Genomic DNA, 23,417 nt, shown 5'->3' with positions numbered 1-23,417 from the left:
ACGTCAGTAAAGTAATAAATCAGGCTGCCAATCAAAAACTTGCAGAGCTTGTAACCCAAACACCCGAACAAATAAATACAAGCTTGATATCAGGAAGTGGATTTCGTTTTAGAAGACAATAATTTTATATAAAATGTTTAAACCTATATCTGATCCAGCGTTCGACATGGATGCACCAACACTAAAAGATGAGTCCGTGCGCGATTATCAGTATTATTCTTATGAGGCAACAGTACCTAATCAACGCGGACGAATTGAATTACGAGTCCAGGATACAAGTAGATATTTCCTGCCCGCTGAAGCATTTCTTGAAGTCACGGGTGAACTTGTAACAGATGTTGCCGCTAATACACCATACGGAGAGAATGTTCGAGTTGGTTTTGTTAACAACGGTATCATGGCGCTGTTCAAAAGTGCTTCATACAGCATTGACGGAAGAGAAATTGAAATAATTCAGGATAATGTTGACGTTGCTACAACAATCCTGGGATTAGCGAGATACTCAGATGATTACACTAGATCAGCTGGTCCGACTATGATGTTCGCTAAGGATAATTCTGATCATCCTGAACACAGATCTGCTATTCAAGTACAAACAGCACGAGGCACTGCTTCAGACCCACAACCGGCTGGATTTGCGGCCAGGCCAGGTGCTGATTTTTCAATATTAAGGCCTAGTCCAGAGTACAATTTAGGTTTTGCTACACGTAAATTAATGTTATCAGGTGAACGTAGGAGATTTTCATGCGCAATTCCACTGTCTCACATCTTTGGATTTTGCAGACATGTCAGAAAGGTTATTTTTGGAGCCAATCATACAGTTGTACTTAACCGAAAAAATGATGACACTGACGCCATCTGGCGAGAAGACGGTGTTGCTGGCGGTAAAGTAATATTATTCAAGCTTGCTTTGTGGATGCCAGTGATGTCCCCATCGATCACTGAAGAGCAACGGTTACTCTCTTTCATGGACACAGGCGGTAAATCACTGATATCGTGGTTAACAACATCAACAGACTCCATTCAAGGTGCCGGTCTCGGGCAGTTTACGTGGCATATATCATCACAACAGGGAATATCAGCGCCGCGACATATTTTTGTTGCACTCCAGCAAAATGCGAGGTTGTCTTCCCAACTACAGAGTAATATGATATTTGACAAACTTAATGTCTCTGAGGTTTCGCTGCGAATAAACGGGCATCAAGAACCATCTGAGGACATACTGATAGATTATACAAACAATCAGGTCGCGCGTGCGTATCATCGTTTGATGACATTTATGGGACGTGATCAGAATATTGATACCGGGTTGCAGATATCACAACTGGATTTTACAACGCTGTATCCGATTTATTACTTTTCGCTGGAACATTTGGATCTAACAAGACAATCTGTCGTTGATATACACTTCAAAGCTCGTGTAGGTGAGTTTCCCCTCGGCCCGCCTGCTGGTTTTAGAGCTGTCGCGGTTATACTCTCCGATAAAGCAATGCTACTTGAAGGTGTTGGCGGACGAATGAGAGTTATTGACGCTCCAGTAGAAAACATGTAACAATTAGATTAGTTTCTGAAATATAATGTCATACAGTCACGTTAATGTCACCTTGACTTCCGGTCAGACAAAGAAATTGCAATCGAAACACGCTAGCACGTGCGGGACATCAATAACACTAAAACGAGATCAACTTGTTGGTGGTCCAGACAAGCTGTCGTTGACTAATACTCAGATTAAACATTTTAATAAGGCACTAACAGCAAAAACCGGTGTCCGACTTAATTTCTCTGCTGGTGCAATCAAAGATATGACTAAAACCGGTGGAATATTTCCTCTTCTCGCAGCAATACCGGCGTTGATTGCCGCGGCAGCACCAGCCGTAGCAAAGGCAGCAGCACTTGGTGCAGTTGGAACCGCAGCTGGTCTGGCACTCAAGAAGGCAACCGGAAACGGGTACAAAAAAAAGGGGAGATCCACTCGCGGATCAGGTCTAAGACTACCAGGAACTCCCGCATCATGGTATCCAAAAAATTTCTAACGCCGAAACATAAAGTGTCTCCGATGTTGAAGCTTCCAGCGTTGAAGCTTCCAGCGTCCAATTTTGATTTACTCGATGCTGTTAAAAAATTGCGTATAAAACATTTCAGAGGAGTATTTATGCGAGATCAATTACCGACGCGGCCGAATAATCCAGAAACTGGCATTATCAATCTCGACAACAAAGATGGTCCGGGAACTCACTGGGTTGCTTACGCGATCGATCCACGTGGAATTATCTATTTCGATTCGTACGGTTTAGCACCGCCAGTTGAGTTTCTCAGGTATGTCCGCGGAGTGCCTCGCACTCTCAACAGCAGATTTTTTAATGTTCCAGTGTGGCAGTCGACGCTACCAACACAAACATTAGTTGATCCGCCCATTTGTGGGAACGAGGTTTTAAATGTTCTTGATGCAATCTCAAGAAATCCATCAACGTCTCCTCATCGAGTAGTGTATGAATATACCGCATCCAATGCTAGGCATTTTCATGCTCGCATTTGAAAAACAGCAATAAGAATAATGGTGGATATTTACGGAAGACCTTTCACACGAAGAGGTACAAGCACAGATGCTGATCTCTCAAAATATGCGACCCGAGATGAAGTCGATAATCTTTTGAATCTAGCCGGAGTTGACCCAGATGAAGTTGCTATTTTCCAAGACAGGCAAGGAAAACTAAGAACGAGCAACATTAAGTTCAATGACATAATTCGCAGAGTTCTTGGAGCTACCAAGGATAACTTCGTTGCATTTAGTGATGGCGGCCGGATCAAGGACTCGAATATATCAATCGCAAGCATCAAAGACAGTATTGATAAAGGTGTTGATAAATGTGTGAAAAAAACCGGCGACGTAATGACCGGAGAACTCAGCATGAACGGCAACAAAATAACCGTTCTAAAAAATCCGGAAGGTCTCGAAGATGCCGCAAACAAACAGTATGTGGACACAGCCGACAGCGTCATAGATACCAAATTATCCACGTTACGAGCTGAGTATGATGTTCATGTGACCCAGTTTGGAAGACTTCGCAGAAACGTTTTTAACACCGTAGATGAGTTCTTCGGGAAACCTAATGCCGTCAGTATGAAACTCACCGAAATTAAGGAAACATTAAATAACGTAGTAAATGGAATTCCGCAGATAATGGAAAAATTTAATTTAATTAAAATTCCTGCCGGAGTAACCCCAAAAAACATTGTGTATACGATAAAATCAGGAAGGGAAACATGGTCACAACAAAACAATACTATTACACATACTGCAGATGTTACTGGAATATACAGACTGACAGTACTCTCTGCTGTAGAATTTAAGATAACTACCAGATATGATTTAACTAGCAGGTTTTCCCGAGTTGCGTCTGTGGTGATAAACAAAGGAACCGAAGAAACTTTTACGCTGGAAGCCGAAAATCGGGGAGTATTAGAGACAGTCAATTACTTGTATTGTTTGGAATTTGTCGCCGAAACACCTTAATTGGTCACCGGGTAAAGTAATAATGGAAGCATCCGCGTATAGATACAATCAAGTCCGTGAGTGGCAATCTGAGTTAAAAACTGTCATCGAAGTAACCAGTCGAAAGGTAAAAAAATACAAGCGCCGCATAACAGTGTTAGACATCGCGGTTTATTCAGTATCTGCCGTTGTTGCATCCGCGGGAGTAATACTATCAGCGGTCACTCCGGTAACAGCAGTAGTCGCTGCCACGATCTCTGTTTGTGCGACCACAACCACGGCAGGAGTTTTCGGCATCATAGCAAAAAAAATATCCTCGTGCGCGGTCACAAAATTACACGATTACACGACAAAATTAAATACAGCCACGACCGCATATCAGAAATTATCATCGCTGATATCATCATCGTTAGACGCGCAATCCAGCGATGCTGCGTTGATATCAGATTCTGAATTCAAACTAATGTCAGATGCGTACAATGACTATTTGAAAACTAAACAAATAAATAATGTCACTGATGGCAACGCCACAGGAACTGCTTCAACAAATAGTCACAAACACAACACCGGTAAGGACCACAATGATCTCAGTGTCCTCGACGACACCACAATTCAGCATTAATTTTCCAACTCCAATTCGTGTGAGTGAAATCGCATTAGCAAAGCTCAGTGTGTATCACAGCTGGCCTAATGTCAGAGCGGCATCATTTGGTGGTCAGCAGCCAAATAATTTGTTTGTGTTTTCGTGGAAAACCAAAGCCGACTCTGACGAACTTGACTGGAATACAATTACACTTCCCACTGGGAGTTATCAGATCGAAGAAATCAACAATGAGATACAACGCCAAATAAAACGAATCACCGGCAAGGAAGCCAAAATATCTATAACAGCTCATGAACCAACGCTGTCTGCGGTCATTGAAATCTCAACACCGGGATACGCCGTGGATATTTACAACAGCTCAATCAGGGCCGTATTAGGATGGCCACAAGAACGACCCGAGGTCGAACCGGGTCCACCAGAACCTAAAAAATCGGATTTCGAGACCGATAAACAAGAACTACACGACCTCGTGTACGGCAATTATTTATTATTTTCAGATCAATTACAATCAGGAGAAGCCTGGTTTGCAAAATCAGATCCCCCCTTTGATATAAAGGCAGCTTTCACGGGGGGGGAATACCGTCAATACCTTATAGAGGATATAGAAGCTCATTTTTTTAATCCGATCAAACAAGCACATAAACAACAGCTAGAACTGTTGCGAGTATATTTTCAGGATTATATTTCTGATTTAACAAGTCCTGGAACTGGCGATGTAAACATCGCTCACGCTAGCGTTTCTACAAGCAGTTCTCGCAATAAAATTATCACAGCCATAGAAAAACTAAACAAACTCGCATCCGCGATGGAAATCATAAATCAAAAAATAATTCAGTATCTACTGAATCTCAAGGGCGATTACGGAAACAAAAAAAGATCGGAGTTTGCATCCCGATTTGGTATTCCCGTGGAGAAGATTTCAGAATTTACACTTCCTGGATATAACGCGCACACGCTGAGAAAATCAGTCTCTGATCTTGTCGCGGAATCTTTCGAAGATATTTCTGCCACGTACACGCGAATAAAACCGCAGCCGGTTATTCTCAAGCACGACAACAGTATAGCATCCGATGGCAGACACATCTCACCGGGGATCGTTTCGATCACAGATGTTATTGCGGTCAATCTTGTATGTGACGTCATCGACGGTAGCTACAGCGCTGGCGCTGACACAACGACGGCACAACAGGGGTTTGTCCTGTATACGTTCACACCAAAAGACCCCCCTGGTTTTCTGATTGTGCAAGAACCAATCAATGTGGTCTATCTACGGTGTCATAACTCATGGTTGTCAACGATAAATTTCAAACTTGCCGACCAACGGGGGAATTTGTTGGACCTGCGTGGCGAGACTGTTAGTATAAACTTACTGGTGAAGTCCTAAGTCAAGTTGAGAAATGCTTTGCATTTCCTAGGAAACTCGGGATCCATTTTCGTCATCGTCGTTGGAAACTCGAAGAGTTTCTCGTGCATTTAAAAAAAAACGGTTGTGTATAATGTATGAATACATTCATGCACGAGTTCATATTCATGATAAGCAAATTCTTTACGAGGCAATAAAAACCGCATTTGGAAACGCTAGCGTTTCTGGAAACTCAAAAGAGTTTCTCAACTCAAAGAGTTTCTCTGGAAGTCCAAGGGACTTCTCGGGACAGTATTTCCCCGTTCGAATAATCGTTGACGTGTACGGCGACGAAGACTTCTTGTTAACTCGGTCACAATTGACGCAGTTACAGCAAAATCATATGATCACAGCTTGGTGTCAACGAGAACAGATTATGAACTATTCTCATTGTTGTATTGATGCTGAAACGCTCAAGCAAATCCTGGAAGTCTAAGGACTTCTCATGTAAAACATTTCCAAAATCTGAAAACGCCCCTGGAACCGTTAACGGTTCCCAGAGAAACTCTTCAAGTTGAGAAATTCAAAGAATTTCCAGGGCAAAAAAAAAATAATACACTTTTTTTTTACCCGGAATTCATTCCCCGATGTGCTTTACATTTGCGGAATATAATTCCCTGGTGTGAGTCACACTCGGTGGTATTTATACTTGGGCGTCACAAATACTAGTAGGCATGGGAACCGCTAACGGTTCCGTGTCTAAGAAACTCTTTGAGTTCTTTATATACCCTTTTAACAGTCTCACCCTGGTGTTAATTAATTTTCGAGTCTCATACTCGGATGACAATTCAAGCCTGATCTTCTCAACTGCATGGCACAGTGGAATAAATTCAGATACCTGATTGGACGTTATCGTGGCAAGCGATCTGTAAATGCGATCTTGCAAACCCTTAATGAACCTATAACACGCAGGGAGATTGTTCTTCCCGGACCGTGATAGCTCATTCAGGGATTCAAAATCTGACATAATTGTTTCAGTGTCTAGTAAAATATTAAAACCCCGCTGTTGTAATTCTTTAATTTCAACAAGTATGGTATTTATATTTTCGTGATTCATATTATTATATATTTTTATATTTTTAAATGCACGAGAAACTCTTCCGGTTTTTTTTTCTTGGTCTTATACTGAGTTATCGTTGTTGTCAATGATATAACAGAATGAAATCTTCTGTTTGAGCTTCTTGGAAAATGCTGTTTTGTAGATCCCGGTTGCGACATTCTGTACAACAGGTGAACAAATACCGAAATACCTACTGGCGGCGTTTATTGAGGGGAATACAATTTCTTCACCTGCGTTTATAGATTTAATAGCTCTTCTTGCAACTGTTTTACAACACCCTGTGTTACCCAGTAGGCAGTTCTTGCTCTGAGTGACCATGCGAAGATTGTTTATGGAGTTATCAAGTATGTTACCGTTAATGTGATCAATGACAAACCCCTTAGGGATCACTCCAAAGAAACATTCGTAAATAAAACGATGACATAAATACCTCTTTGAGCACGTGGCAGTAAATCTTAAATAACCACCATTATCAACTGTACCAACTGGTCGTCTTCGCGTGCAGTGTCGCACCGTGCCATCTCGGTTTGCCTCATAATTTGGAATAGTTGGATGTGGAACAAATTCTTGTTCGGGGACGAATTCTTGATTCATTATACTATAAGCAAATCATTTGTCTAATTCATAATTTGCCTGAAAACTTATTTATGTAATCACGCTCCGTGAGAGCGTTCGAGGCTGGATTTTTTTTATCATAATACCGTTTTAGTTCTCGATAGCGTTTTCCCCCACACGCTGAACATAATTGCGTTTTTCCTCGTACTCCAATGCCGCATCTGATACACGGTATCGGTCCTAGACTCCCGCCGCGGACCTGTTGAGCATGTTGTCCACAGTATTCGCCTCTGCAACGTCTGTTACACGGCGCTGATGAATTTAGTTTGATCCACTTGCATGAGAAATGCTTTGCATTTCCAGAGAAACTCTTTGAGTTTCCGTTCATTATATATAATATTTTTGTCTATTTAAATACTTGTCTTAATTATAATATGGAGGAATTTGAAAGACTATCCAGAATAAAACCCGTATCAGGTTCTCGATTCGATCTTGACCGGTTAACCGCTGATCCACGACGAAGAGAGTTAAAGGAACTGCTTGGTGTTATCAAGAATGCCAAGGAAGAGTTTCGTCGTGATGGTGCCGCACATGTGTGGTCGACATATAAAATTATCCCCGACGCGAGCGTTATCATTGATGCTACCATGAACGATACAATCGCGCGTAACATAATTGGGTATCTCGACGATAGAAGATATTTCATACAGATAAAATTTATTATCAAAGTGGTCAACGAAAACGACGATGACACGTGGATTATCCGTGATAAAAATGATCCTATCCTTGACATTAAAAGGAAAACTATTTTGTTGAGCAATAATTCTAGACCAGGAATGTTGACGGGGGTTGATATACCGTATTACGCCAGATCGTATCCAGTAACTGCAGTCGTTTACGGAATATATCCGATAAAGAAACCAAGTGTAGATAAACTCACGCCAATGAAAACATCAGTAATGTTAAATTGTGTTACTGAGCGAGTAATGGAACATTTTAAAAACGCAGCACGTGGAAATGGTCTAACTGAGATCAGAAAAAATAAAATAACAACATGGGCTAATCGAGTCAAAGATGTAGGGGCCACAATTAAGGATGTTGCCGCGCTAGAAAAATTATTAAGATTTCCTATAACGGTATTATCGCTAACAGGCGAGGAATTGTATAAATCGAAATACAACCGTAGTGGAGCTTCAATAACAATTATTGATCATAACAGCCACGCCTGGACGGAATCAGTTAAAATATTTCCACGCGATCGTGTTATAAGGTATTATTCCGCGGGTATGTTTGATTGTATTTATCAAATGAGTAAAACCGATCCGGTATCGGTATGGTTGTTTAGAAGTTCTGAAGTTGGTGATTATGACCAGTTCGTGACCCCGAACGGAGAAATATATAGAACTGCGGAGTTACAAAATGAAATGAAAGCGCTCACAGAAAAATATTCAACTGAGCAAGTTGATCAATTACTAACTAATTGTTTTACTGTTCCAAGTGTTGCCGCACATATAGCACGACAAAAAAATAATTGGAAACCAACCATGAAGAGTTTTCTCGAGAATGTTCAGCAGAGTTGCATCGAATACGGACACGGCGGTTTATGGAATAGTGTATTTGTTAGTGATAATATGGTATCGGTGGATATGATTGCGTGCTATCCAGGAAGTTTTCTTGGCTATGGCGAATGCGCTGAATACTTTAAACGATTTGGACATCCCACAAATTTAATGACAAGAGTAGCTATTAACGGACCTTTACCTGATTTTGACCTGACTGGATTTGCTCGCGTGGAATCGTTCGAATTTGCAACACGGTTACATCCTATTAATTATGCTTGGTTTGGCAGACATTTCCACGAAAGGAAGTGGGTGCCGTTTCCGTTGTTGCGGTTTATGGTTGACAAAACAATACTAACATCTGTTGTTGTCAGTGAGGGGATTATTTGTTACTCAAAACAAACCTCAGTTTGGTTACCAACTCCAACTGATACTGCGTGTTATTCTGACTTAAAATTAAATTATCCTACAGCGTCTGAAGAAGAATTACGCACACTGGCGTATAAACATGATGAGCGCAACTGTAAAGATCTCGGCCGAAGATTGATAGGTAAATTTACTCAAGGTGGAGCATATGATCATAAACGACATCACAGTCGATTAATTATGGATGAAGAAGAATTAAATTTCATTATCGCTGATACTACTGCGAAAGATACATTTTGTAGCCGCGAGGATATAATAATATCATTGCCGGGGATGCCTGGAAAACGATTAGGAACAGTTGTTAGTTATATCGACGGTGATTCAGCTCAGTACACTCATTTGAGATCCTCTATGCTGGCTTATGTTTCTATAAATTTATTGTCGATGGTGAATAGAGTTCCCTTCGCGGTAAGGGTTGCAACAGATTCGTTTTATATTAACGAAGACGATTTAACAGCGTTAGATTTACCAACATCGGATGATCAATGGGGAACATGGCGAGTAAAAAAGGAAGAGTTGCACGCGTACTGTGAATCAGCTGATGTTGAAATTAAAGATGAATATCGTAAATCAACAACCTTGTCGTGGACAACTTTGTCGTTGCCTTCTGTGTACGATCCAATTGCTAGACACAGAACAGTTTATTTGAACGGACCTGGAGGCTGTGGTAAGACAACTCGTGCAATCGAACTATTCCGCGGTTCTGATTTGGTCGTGCTAACACCAACACACAGACTTGCCAGAGAAATGATACAACGCGGAGTAAAGGCCTGCACTTATCACGGCTTTTTCAAATACAGCGGCGGTACATGGACTCCTGAGCGAATGGGAACGAAGTATATCCCGGAGAAAATCATCTGGGATGAAATAGACACTGTGCCGCTGGATACATTACAACGGTTCCTGACGTGGTTGTTAACGAAAAATACCGCAGTTGTGATGTGCGGCGATCATGGCCAACCACCACCATTTGTCGGCGAATCTCCCCACGAATGGTTGAGAGGGTTTGTTGATTATTACGAGGAAATGCGTGATGACATCAGAGCGCTTGATGACACATTAAAGGAGTTTAAAAAACTAATTAGGCTACAAACCAATAAAGTCCAATGTGAAATAATGCGTGAAATAATTCCAGAGACTTCATTTGATAACTTTTTAACGGCGTGGAAACCAGATGATTTAATTGTTGCAAGTAGAAAATCAGTCAGAGATACACTTCAGCGGCGACTATTTCAGTTACAGCGGCAGAAATTTCCAACGTTGGAAGTGCCGTTATGTTATAGACCAGATGATACACGATTGCAGAATATTGATGTTGATATTCCCGGAAAACCAGAGAAACAAAATTTAGTATTGAATGATATAGTAACAGTTAACGTCGATGCGGTCGAAGATGCATTAGCAATAAATAAATCACCGTGGACACTAGGATATGCTATGACGATTCATTCAGCACAAGGATTAACTATTTCTGATACAACTGTTTGGATCGTTGATGACCGCATCGAATGGTCAAATTTAGTTTATTTAGCCGTGTCCAGAGTAAGAAAGATGGCTCAGTTACGAAGAATTGTATTAGATACGTCAACGAAGTCAGCCGTTGTTGAGTTAACGCAAAAAGATCAAATAAGAAAAAAATTAGACAGTTACCGACAAAGCGACAAGAAAAATAATAGAGAGTTTAACCTGGATATCAACGCTGTGTTGTCGTTACGTGAGCGTCAGAATAATCACTGTGCGAGTTGTAATTGTTTATTGCTGTGGCAGTATCCGAAAAACGACCCAAGACAATTTACCGTGGATAGAATAGACAGCAATCTCGGTCATACGCGTAAAAATGTAATGCTGACCTGTCTTGAGTGTAATCGACGCAGAGGTGTTGCTGCAGTTATTTAAGTGATCGAGGTGGTAATTGTGTATCCGTGGGAATCACCTGAAGTTGCTCGCGTGTGAATCCACGCTGAGGAGCAGTCGAATCTAATCTGTAGATTGCGTTTCTCCCAGTTGATCTGGTTATGCTGGATATCTTGTGTGTGGTAACACTCCATGTGGGATCGGTTGCTCTTTTTTTTCCTCCTTCTAGTTCGCCTGGTTCGTATAAATACCTAACGGTGACATTACCCAGCAGTGGGGACGCTAGCGTCGTTGGCTGCGCTGAAACACGTTCACTGACGCGGGGTATATATTTTTTTGTGATTGCATTTACAGGTCTCATGTTTGTTGTTCTGGTAATTTCATTATTCAGTGCGGCTATCACGTTTGGCAGTCTTGCAACCCATTCACGAGATCTCGTATCGTAAATGAATTCCCTCGCGTACTGGTATCCGAATAATCTCTCAGCGAGTGTTCTATTAAATCGCTCAACAATTGCCTGATCCCGATGAATTTCAGTATGCCCTCGTCGTATAACAACGTTATGCTGCTTTGTCAGTGATGATACCGCGCCCTGAAATTCTTTACCAGGATCAACTTGTAATAATCGGGGCCAGCTTAGAGGTCCTCGCTGATAAATTCGTTTAAACGCAGAGGCGACTTCAGCGGCTGTTTTAGTCGCTAACGGTTCTGCTTCTTTGTATCTACTAGCAACATCAACTACTGTTAGCGCGTATTTGTATGTTTTTCTACGGACAGTATCATGAGGCAGGAATAGTATGTCAGCCTGATGAACTTCATTGGGGGTACTAACATCAAAATGTGCAAAGTTGATTTGTCGAGGTGGTGGTAAGTAGATTTGCCATATTGCTTGTTTTGATAGCCAATTTTTGGCAACCTCGCGTGTTACTGATGCCGCGTTGGCGAGTTTATTAATTGCTGAGTTACCTCTCCAGTATCCGGCTGGGGAATAATAAATCGCTTTCATTGTTATTAATTATCCAGCGCCTAATGCTAATTTAGATTTCATCGCTGATCTTACTAACCAATTAGCGAGTGACTCCTTAAATGATTTATTTTTTATGGCGCTTAGTGCATGAATTAATTTCACATCCGCGATATGCCTGTCTTGTAGATCTTTACTTCGATAAGCAACATCATGTATGTGACACGCTGCGTCGATAGCGTTTATCGGATACTCTCCCGGTTTTGGTTTAGATTGTTCATCAAGTCTGATATCTAGTCGTGTCCCTGGACCGCAGTAATTGTATCCTGGGAGATGCTTTTCTCCGGGATATTTAGCCCAAGGGGTACCTGGAAGTCGTCCGAGGGTTGCTGCGATGTCACCTCCGCTGACTTTGTCAGGCTTTTTTTTTGAAATCTAAATTTTTTTGTGCCACATCGCGCACACCTACCAGAAAGTGCTTGTCTGTTATTTTTTGTTGTAATGGTTGTTATGTCGTTTGTAGGGGTTTGTGCCCGGCACTTCACACAATATAAATCCATAATTATTATTCTTTATATACAAATGGAAATTACAGATTTTTCTGCGACGCGAAGAAAGGAGCCAGTTAAGCATAATTCAGTGCTACCAAACTCTATCAGAATGATCATCATAGGACCGTCAGGATCGGGTAAAACGCAACTGCTGTTGAACATGATAATGAAGTGGATGAAGTGGGATAAGCTGTATTTGGTAGCACCATCTGTAGATGATCAGCGATGCTATAATGTTATAAAAGATTTTAATGAGAGTGCAAAAGCGCTGAGTGAAGACGGCGAGGAAGTAGTTGAATTTATCACTGATATCGAAGAAGCTCCGTCCGTGGAAGACCTCGACGGGGAAATAAATAACCTAGTAGTGTATGATGATGTGATGCTGGACAAGCAAAAAAATCCTGCAAGAATATTTTCCCGGGGACGTCACAAAAACACTGATGTGATTTATGTTACTCAGCGTTATACACAAATTCCTAAAGTAATCAGGGATAATTGTAATCTTCTTGCGATATTCAATGGAGTTGATGTTCATACGCTGAGAAATATTCATCAAACCTGGTGTAGCGGCGATATGGATATTAATAAGTTTAAGAATTTCTTTAGTCGCGCTCAAAGAAACCCGCATGGATTTGTGACAATAAATTTACACGACCCGCGGACACGATACCGTATCGGACTTGATACATTGTATGGTTAACATAAAAATGTTTTTCCTTGGAAATCTTCGACTTCTCACAGCAGCAGGGGGGCGCAAACTACACCTGATTTTTCGATGATACCTCACCGTGGAAATTATGTCGGATACGAGTCGGATTTATTGAAGTAACTCGCGTTATATCAGCGGAAATACAAAGCATTTTCAGGGACATTTTTTTTTGTCTCGTTTTCTGAATAAAAGTGTTATTTCGTCGAAATAACGCTTCTATCGGGAATAGTTTCCGTGGAAGGGGTATCTCGGAAAAGTATCTTGTAGGATTCGCCCTCCCTGCTGCTGCTCCTGAACGGAAAGTTACATCGACATGTTGCTTTCAGTATATGACTTGTGATGTCTAGTTGCTCTTTGGTGAAAATTGTGCTGCCCGGACATCAAATATGTTCGTCACAGCAGCCATCTTGAAAATAGTTCTTGATACCCCTACTGAAATGGTGGTCATATCGACGTGAGGGTGTTCACGAGAAGACTGATTTTGATGTCTAATTGATCCGCAATGAAATGGTGCTGTTCGGACACCCTCGCATGTAAGTCACTATGTCTATCGTAAAAAAAAAAAAAAAAAAAAACTGTTATTGCTACTCGGCGTGTTCTCACGTAATGACTTGTTATGTTTAGTTGGTTTTAAATGAAAAATGTGCTGATCTGATGTCCAATATGGCCACCATGGTTTTCGTCTTGAAATTTGTATCGATATGTCTCCTAAATGGAAAGTCACGTCGACATATGGTTTTCACCGTAAGACTTAATGAGGTGTCGGCTTCGTATTAAATCGTCTTTTACAAGTTTATTGTTGCTATTCCTGAATAGAAAGTTAAATCAGAAAGAGGTATTCACTAAAAGATTTCGAATGATTAGTTGGTCCTAAATGAAAAGTGTGCTGGAGCAAAAACACGCTAAACACGTCAAAATATAGTGTATCAATCCTGTTTTCATCAGCACTCTCTATACCCACACCAAGAAATGAGGCACAAATGTTTTCAAATGCGCTGCCTCTGACGTATCCTCAGCAGCCCCTTGAAGGACAGAGCTCGCATCACAGACTTCCTTGAGCGTGCACACATTCCCAACATGTTCACGCTGTTCAGACAACGTCGCCTACGATTGCTTGCACGTGTAAACTGACAGGATGATGGGCGCATTCCGAAACGCATCCTCAATGACAATCTATTAATAATATTGTTATTCACATTATTCATTACTGCTCCTGAACGGAAAAATTTCAGGTCGCCAAAACATGCGCTACAAAGATGAGTGAAAGGGAGACCTGCAGACGTTGGAGGCACGAAAATGTACAAAGACGTTAGAGGTGCTAGAGAAAACAATCACAACTAATGATTCTTGAACTGATCCCAAAGTTTGAAATCTTTCTAAAGCCTGTTGACTCACTGGGTAACAGGCAGAAGACTTAAGCTGATTGATACATAATTCATGCATAACTGGAAAATTACAACAAAAAAAAAAAAACATTGTCCCTTGATCATAATGACTGATTTGGGAAGACCAAAACCTGTAAAACAAACCCCAGGTTTATTAAAGGTTCTACTATGGTTTCAATTTTAATATTCATCAAAGACATTGCCTCTGTAAATCTTGTTGGCATACACATAATGGTAAACACGTATTGGTTGTCTGACTTGGATAAGGGACCTATACAATTTACCAATATTCTGCTAAATGGTTCGTCAAATGCGGGAATAGGTTGCAGATGAGCCATATATATCTTCTGATTGGGTTTTCATACCATCTGACAACTGTAACAAGATCTACAGTATTTACAAAAATCACATCTTGGGCCAATAAAAATCATTTAAGATCTTGTGATAAGTCTTACTGACTCTTGAATGACCAGCCAAGAGAGCTTCATGAATGATACTAAGAATTTCCAATCAATACGACTTGGGAACAACAATTCGCTAGCTCACTGACCACTCAATACCTGCGTGTACCTCAGGTGGTCTCCATTTTCTCATAAGGACTTTTTCTACAAAATAACAAACTGGTACTTGTGTGGCTTTAGTTTCGCTAACAGCCCTCCGAAACAGATATTAAGATCTTGTTCCTGTTCGACAGTTTGTGATTGAGTTTTGTCCTCCTGGTTAGAATAAAAAGAATAAGCAGCAAAAAGATAATCACTGTACTGCAAACATGGTTTCCTCAAAAGTCTGACCAATAAATGTGTCAGCTAAAGGAATAATTTCCTGATCAACATCATTCTCATGAGCTGTTTGTGCCATTGCTCTGCTAACTGCACAAGCAGGATAAAAATCAGGGATTTCATTTTCAATAGGATCAAAGTTTGATCCAAACGAGAATTGTCACTTACAAGTGGATTAACCACAACCTTATTTCCAGCTAGGACATTGCCTAGTAATAAATGAATACCCTCGATTGGTAAAGACTTCAATGCTCCGACTGTCACAGGTCCAGAGACTAATTCTGCCGACAATTTTACACATTGGAGAGAAACATTAACAAAGTTGCAGTCTACTCCATGAAGAGCACTTTTACATGACGACTTCTCAGTCAAATGCAAAGTACCTTATAATAAAAGACTGAGAAGCTCCCTTGTGTCTTAAATGTTAATAGGGTAAGGCCTGGCAGAATCAGCAACAAGAGATAAAGAAACTTTAGATATGAATTGTTCATAATTCTCCATAATAAAATCAGGCGGAGGTTTGTTTGATCCATCAAATGTATTGCTTTCAATACATGACCGTGACATAGACCTCTTACGAAAAAGAGCATTTGGAATAGCTCTGTTTTTAGTCGTCCGTTGCTTATTTTTCAATCTGTATTAATCAGAAATTACGTCCCCTTTCTTCGTGCATTATGTGCACGTAGGAAGTGATAAGGATTTGTTATCAGTCTTATCAGAAGTTTGATTCCCAAAAGGTGTTCCAGATTGAAATTTGGAAGTGCTCGTATGAGACATGTATTTTTTTTAATAAAAAAAAAATGTGAGAGGAAGGTTTATCAACAAATGAAACTGTCAGTAAAGGACATGTCGTCAGCTGTACGAGCAGCATTTTCTAACGTTTCTACCTTTTGCTGGTCAAGAAGGGTCTTGACCTCACTGTGGACTTATTTCTTAAACTCCTTAATTAATGTGAGTACTTCGTAATCTTGATTAGTTTTCTTGGCTCAGCACATCTATAATATAGTTGTTCTTTTTCCCTTGCGAATTCGACACGAGTCTGTCCTGTTTCCTTTTTACAGTTCCAAAACCTTTGTTGATATGCCTCAGATACCAACTCGTAAGCCTTAAGATGCATTCATTAACAACATAATCATTAACACATTTTTTTTATAATGACAGTGAAGTGTAGAATTTACGAGCTTTGCCACTAATTACACTTTGTAATAGTAAAGCCCACTGCTCTCTTAGCCATTTAAATTTTCAGCGATTTCACAAAATGAGGAAAATATTTACCTACTTTTTCCTTAAAAGGGGGCACTAACTTAATATTTCTGGTAACATCAAAACCTGAACTTGTCTGTAATAGGGATGTTTTCGGATTTCCAGCTCGTATTCTTTTAATCTAAATTGTGTTTCCATCTCTTCTTTTTCACAAAAATATAAAACAAAATGTCTTTGAAAGAATTCACAATAATTTATAAAATAGTATTTTAGTCCGAAAAGTATTAAAGAGCACTTTGTAATTTCGACTGATAATGAGATGGAATAAATTATTATTTTTTTACTTCAAACGTATATACAGACTGTCACCTGACGCAGGCCACAACAAAATGCCTGGGCCTATGTCGTTTACAATAGGAACAAAACAAACAAATTTTTTTTCTAGAAACTTCTGAGGTAAAGCTGTATCCAGAACTCAAACTTAGCAAAGAGGTTTACGTTCAAATAATTATAATCTTAATATAAAATTAAAATTCAAAGACAATAATTAACCATGTAATACGTTGTTTATAAAAAAAAAGATATTGGACACTTAAGACCTAATCCCATTTACTGACCAAGGTCAGTGCCGGATTACCAAATAAGCAGAGTAGGCATCGGCCTGGGGGCCCCGCGACAACGGATCAAAATAATATTGATAAAATGTATTCGTGTATAATTTGAGAGGGGGCCCCCAATATTTTGACTGCCTAAGGGCCTAAGGGCCTCCACAGTGGCCAAGGTCAACCACATAATTTATATATCAAAGATATTCATTACATACAATCACGGAGAAAATCCAACACTTGACGCAAAACGCACAACCCTATTGACAACTCCATTTTTTTTAAATGTGTCAAAACTATGCATATATACTTTCCTAAACCGTACACTAACATGATGTTGTTGTTGTCGGGTTTAACGACATTTTTCAGCACAAGATAGGTTATATACATCGCAGCCAGTATAAATAGTGGAGGAAGAACCCAGGAAAACATCGGAAAGAACCACCGACCCACGAGAAGCTACTGGCAAGCTTTCTTACATACCCACATTGGCCGAACCCGAGACTCGAACCCACGCAGACAGAGGTGATTAACATAATGTAGTATAATCATTAAAAAGGAATGAAAACAATAAAAACTTACGTTGTATGTATTGAAATAATGCAATATTGTAGAAGATTGATCAAGTGTCAATAAACATCCACACAAGGTGTAAGGAGAAAAGAGGTGGAAAAGATCCATTGCGAAACTGTTCAGCATGGGAGTGCACTCTTCAACTATTCAATACTGGTGTTAACCTTGTCATCGCCCTTTATGGCATCTTGCCTGGCTAGAAAGAAAAAAAGTAAGAGCCCGGAATGGTCAGTCAAGCATATGTATAGACCGGTGGTCGGACGGACAGGTTTTAAAAAAAATGTACTGTTGTAGTCTCCTCCGGAAACAATCGATAATCAAAATAAGTAATATAGATATTCCTGACTTCGAAACGTTTTACGGTCTTAGGTATGGTACCGTATGAAGGAAGCTAAAAGAAATGATCCCTTCTTAGATGCCAGCGGCGAACACACACACACACACACACATATATATATATATATATATATATATATATATATATATATATATATATATATATATATATATATATATATATATATATATATATATATATTAAAACACTTTTCAATAAGACGATAGCCAAGAGTTGCGGGGGGTGGTTTACTGTGTATATTAGTAACGATTCTGATGATTTTGTGTCTGACACCTTGGGGTCATATCCTGGTAGCCTATGTTATTACCATGTTCGCTACATTGTCAGCCAATCAGATGAACTCTTTTATCTTCGCTTTTATGAGACTGAGCATGGCTGAAGAGCATCAATATGTTCCGAACGCACTGGTTCATTTTCAGATTTCTGAAAGCTGCAATTCGATTCGCTAATTCAAAGATCACCAGAACATGACCCCTAATAGGTCGCTGTCGGATCTTCACGTAGGACAGTGGAGATCTGATTTCAATTAGATTGCACCAATACTAAACCGCAAACACTGCAGTTAACAGGTAACAACCTATTTGATAATTTATTGTGAGGACTTTTCTAGATATATCCACCAAAGCAATACAAAAACTGTCATAAAAATGGGGCGTGCGAAGCGATATATATTTCCAGTGAAAGTGGTAAAGGTAAGAATTTTAGAAGTTGGTACACGGTAAAAAGATGTATATCACTTATGTGCCATAAAATGGGCCTAATTCCCTACAATATGCCGCGTTTTTAGTGGATGCCTGCTAATACTGGTATCGTTCCTCCCGCTTAAAATTACATTGGAATGGCTGAACATAATGTTAGGCATCCAGTGGTCAAGAAAAGTTAACAGTGATTCAGTTTTTTTAATTTCTATCTTCATTTTAGAAAAAAAAGTATTAGAACTAGCAGCAGAGAGGGCGAACAGACCAAGATCAAAAAAGCGTCGAAAAACTAAAAATAACCCTTCCTGCGAATAAAGAAAACAAAAAGCGTCGACACAAATTAAACCAAAAGCGTCGACACAAATTGAAGCAAAAATAAATCTTCTAAAGATTTCTCAAATTGGTGTTACTTTACCGTCGTTGTCTTTTTTTTTTTATTCGTAGAATGGTTTATTTTACCACGTGGACACTTTATTGAGGTCGCGCCCTCTCTGCTGCTATTAATTTATCCAAATATTTTATCAAGACCCACACGATATCTTGTTCTTGGATCATGTAAATTTATCGTTATAAATCCATGTGCAACTTGAGCTCGTGAAAAGAAATTTCTGAATTTATTACAATCCATGTCACCACCACACCAAGTTTGATGAATATTTCGCAGCGTATGTGTGTCTACGCCATTAAACACAACTAAAATATTACAGTTATCTCTGATCACTTTGGAATTTGTGTGTATCGTTGAGTAACATAAATGACATCTGTATTTTTATGTCTGCCACGAGAAAATATCCTGGCTGGATTGGATTGTTTGTCTAGCATCACATCATCATATACAACTAAATTATTAATAAACCCATCAAGATCATCTACGGACGGTGCTTCTTCGATATCTGTTATAAAATTAATAATATTTTCACCGTCATTTATTAATCTTGCATTTTCGTTAAAATCTTTTAATACTTCATAACACCTCTGATCATCAACGGATGGTGCTACCAAATATAATTTGTCCCATTTCAACCATCTCATTATCAAATTAAATGGTAATTGCGTCTTACCCGATCCAGATGGTCCTATGATAATCATTCTGATGGAATTTGGTAACGCAGGGTGGTGTTTAACTGGCTCTCGTCGCCGAGTTGCTGAGAAATCAATTATATCCATATATTTTATATCATGAATCTATATTGTTTACGTTGTAGATCTAAAACTCCAACTACTGATTTAGCTACGGTTACAACAAAAAATAAAAAAATAGCATATGGTGGAAAATGTTCTGTATGCAGTAGAAAGAAATTTTCGTTTTTACCTAATAAGCGCGGTGGTGATATTGCTAATTTGATGTCAAAGTTTCCAGGTGCTCCATGGTCTAAATACCCAGGAGAAAAACATCTACCAGGATATAATTATTGCGGTCCTGGTACCAGACTTGATATTAGACTCGATAATCAGGATCAACCAAAACCAGGCGAGGAACCAGTAAACACTATTGATAAAGCTTGTCACGCTCATGATGTTGCGTATAAGAGTAAAAATCTACAAGACAGGCATATTGCAGATGTGAAATTAATTCATGCGCTAGATTCTATAAAAAATAAAAATATCAAAGAAAAATTAGCTAATTGGTTAGTAAGATCTGCGATGAAAGGTAAACTCGTATTAGGGTCTGGTAATATATAATGGAATCAATTTATTATAGTCCAAGAGGATACTGGAAAGGTAAAGCAGCAATTAGTAAACTTGCTGATGCAGCAGCGGTTAAACATTCTACTGCTAAAGCGTGGTTATCTAAACAGGCAATATGGCAAATTTACCTACCGCGTCCTAAGAAAATTAATTTTGCACATTTTGATGTTAATGTTCCTAATGAAGTTCATCAAGCAGATATTTTATTTTTACCACATGATACTGTACGTAGAAAAACGTACAAGTACGCGTTAACTGTTGTTGATGTTGCAAGTAGATATAAAGATGCAGAACCGCTATCAACGAAAACATCATCTGAAGTAGCTGATGCGTTTGAACGAATTTATCAACGAGGACCATTAAGATGGCCAAATCTATTACAAGTTGATCCTGGCAAGGAATTTCTTGGTCCAGTATCATCGTTGATGAAGCAACATAATACCAAAATACGACGAGGGCATACTGCAATTCATCTTGATCAATTGTTGAACGATTTAATCGAACACTCGCTGAGCGGTTATTTGGATATCAATACGCAAAGGAATTTATTCAGGATACGAGATCTCGTGAATGGGTTGCAAGATTACCAAGCGTGATAGCTGCATTAAATAATGAGATTACACGAACAACCAACATGAAACCCATTAATGCAATTACAAAAAAAAAAATATACCAATACAACGACGTGATTTAACACAGCCAGTACTAGGTAATATCACTGTCAGGTATTTATAAGAGCCCTGTGAACTCGAAGGTGGTAAAGCGAGAGCGACTGATTATATTTGGAGTGTTACCACACACAAAATATCCACCGTGACAAGATCCTCAGGTAGACCCGCAATCTACAGGCTAGATTCGGCTGCTCCTCAACGTGGATTTGTACGTGAACAATTACAAGTAAATCCCGAGGATACACAATTACCACCGCGATCACTTAACTAGCGCCGCGACGCCGATTACACTCGAGACAGGTCAACATCACATTTTCTCGTGTATGACCGCGAGTACTATCTTTTCTGTCTACGGTAAATTGTCTTGAATCATTATTCGAGTACCTCCATAGCATTATACAATTACAACTTGCGCAATTATTATTCTGCTGATGTTTTAACTCAATAATAAATTCAACATCAAGATCAAAGTCGCGTTTATTTTTTTTATCAGATTGCTTCTATCCTGTTAATTTTTTTCTTATTATATCACTGTCGATGATGATGCTGTTTTAAATAACGATTTCAGGAATTATAATTCTCCGTAACTGAGATATTTTTCTAACCCTTGATACTGCTAAAGAAACTAAATTTGACCACTCAATGCGATAGTCTACAATCCAAACTTGTGTATCAGAAATAGTTAATCCCTGAGACGAGTGGATCGTCATAGCGTCTCCCAACACCCATGGAGATTTGTCAACGCGTAATGCATCTTCAACAACACTGATATCAACAGTGACAATATGATTTAATACGAGATTTTGTTTCTCAGTCTGCCCTGGAATATCAACATTAATATTCTGTTTTCGTGTATCTGATGGTCTATAACATAACGGTACGGGCAATTCTGAGTATTTTTCTTTATGCAGCTGAAATAAATGTTGCTGTAAAGCGTCTCTGATTATTTTTCTGCTTGCTACTATTAAATCGTTGGGTCTCCATAAATTCAAAAAATCGTTCATTGAGGTCTCTGAGATCACTCCGCGTATTATTTCACACTGAATTTTGTTTGATTGTAATCTGATTAATTTTTTAAACTCCTTTAAATTTTCATCAAGAGCTCTATGATCATCATCTATTTCTTCGTAATAATCAACGAAATTTTTTAACCAATCATGTGAAGATGGTCCAACAAAAGGCGGTGGTTGACCATGATCGCCAGACATTATTATAGCGGTATTTTTCGTCAACAACCAATCAAGAAACGTTTTTAATGTATCCAATGACACCGTACATATCTCGTCCCAAATAATTATTTTAGGTATATATTTTTCTCCCATTCGTTCAGGAGTCCATGTATCCCCGCGCCACCGAAAGAAACTATGATACGTGCACGATTGTACTTGCCGTTGTTTCATCTCTCGTGCAAGTCTATGTGTGGGTGTCAGCACGATCATATCTGAATTTCTAAAAACATTAATTGCTCGAGTCGTCTTGCCGCATCCACCAGATCCATTAAGATATACTGTCTTATATCTAGTTATTGCATCACTCACTGACGGCGCTTTCGACATTTCTGATATTTTATTACACTTACGATAAAAATCTCTCATCGGAACATCTGCTGTTTCTGTATAATTGTGTAATATTTCCTTTTTTATTCTCCACGAACTCCATCGTTCATCATTACTTGTAAATTTCATAACAGACTCTAAATATTCACTCGAAATATAAAACGAATCTGTTGCGACTCTGACTGCGATCTCAGGAAATCTATTAATCATCGATAATAAATTGATAGAAACATAAGCCAACATAGAAGATCTTAGATGAGTATACTGTGGGGAGACATCATTTATGTAACTAATGATCGTACCCAATTTTATTCCGTCGGATAAATAAACACTTTCTCGATTTACAAATATATCTCTCGCTGTTGTATCAGCAGTTGTAAAATCGTATTCGGCATCATCTAGAATTAATCGTGCGTGATGTCTTTTATGATCATATGCACCACCCTGAGCAAATTTACCTATAATTCTTCTACCGAGATCTTTTGCGGTTTTTTCGTTATTTTTAAGTTTAATCTCGAGAATTTTAGGAGCTTCTTTTATAATATCATCTTCGGAAACACCAGGACATTCTTCCTTAAATTCCTTAATGACTTCATCGAAACTGATAGAATCTGGCATGGACAACCAAACTTCGGTCTGCGCGTGATATGATATAATTGCCTCACTGACAACCAACGATGTCAGTATCGCACAATCTAGCATATATCGTAATAAAATTATAGG

This window comes from Sinohyriopsis cumingii, chromosome 3 (genome assembly GCF_028554795.1).
Source record: "Sinohyriopsis cumingii isolate HCF-2022 chromosome 3, ASM2855479v2, whole genome shotgun sequence".
Classification (NCBI taxonomy): Eukaryota; Metazoa; Mollusca; class Bivalvia; order Unionida; family Unionidae; genus Sinohyriopsis; species Sinohyriopsis cumingii.
The sequence above is the reverse complement of the archived record's forward strand: the minus strand, read 5'-3'. Positions refer to the sequence as shown.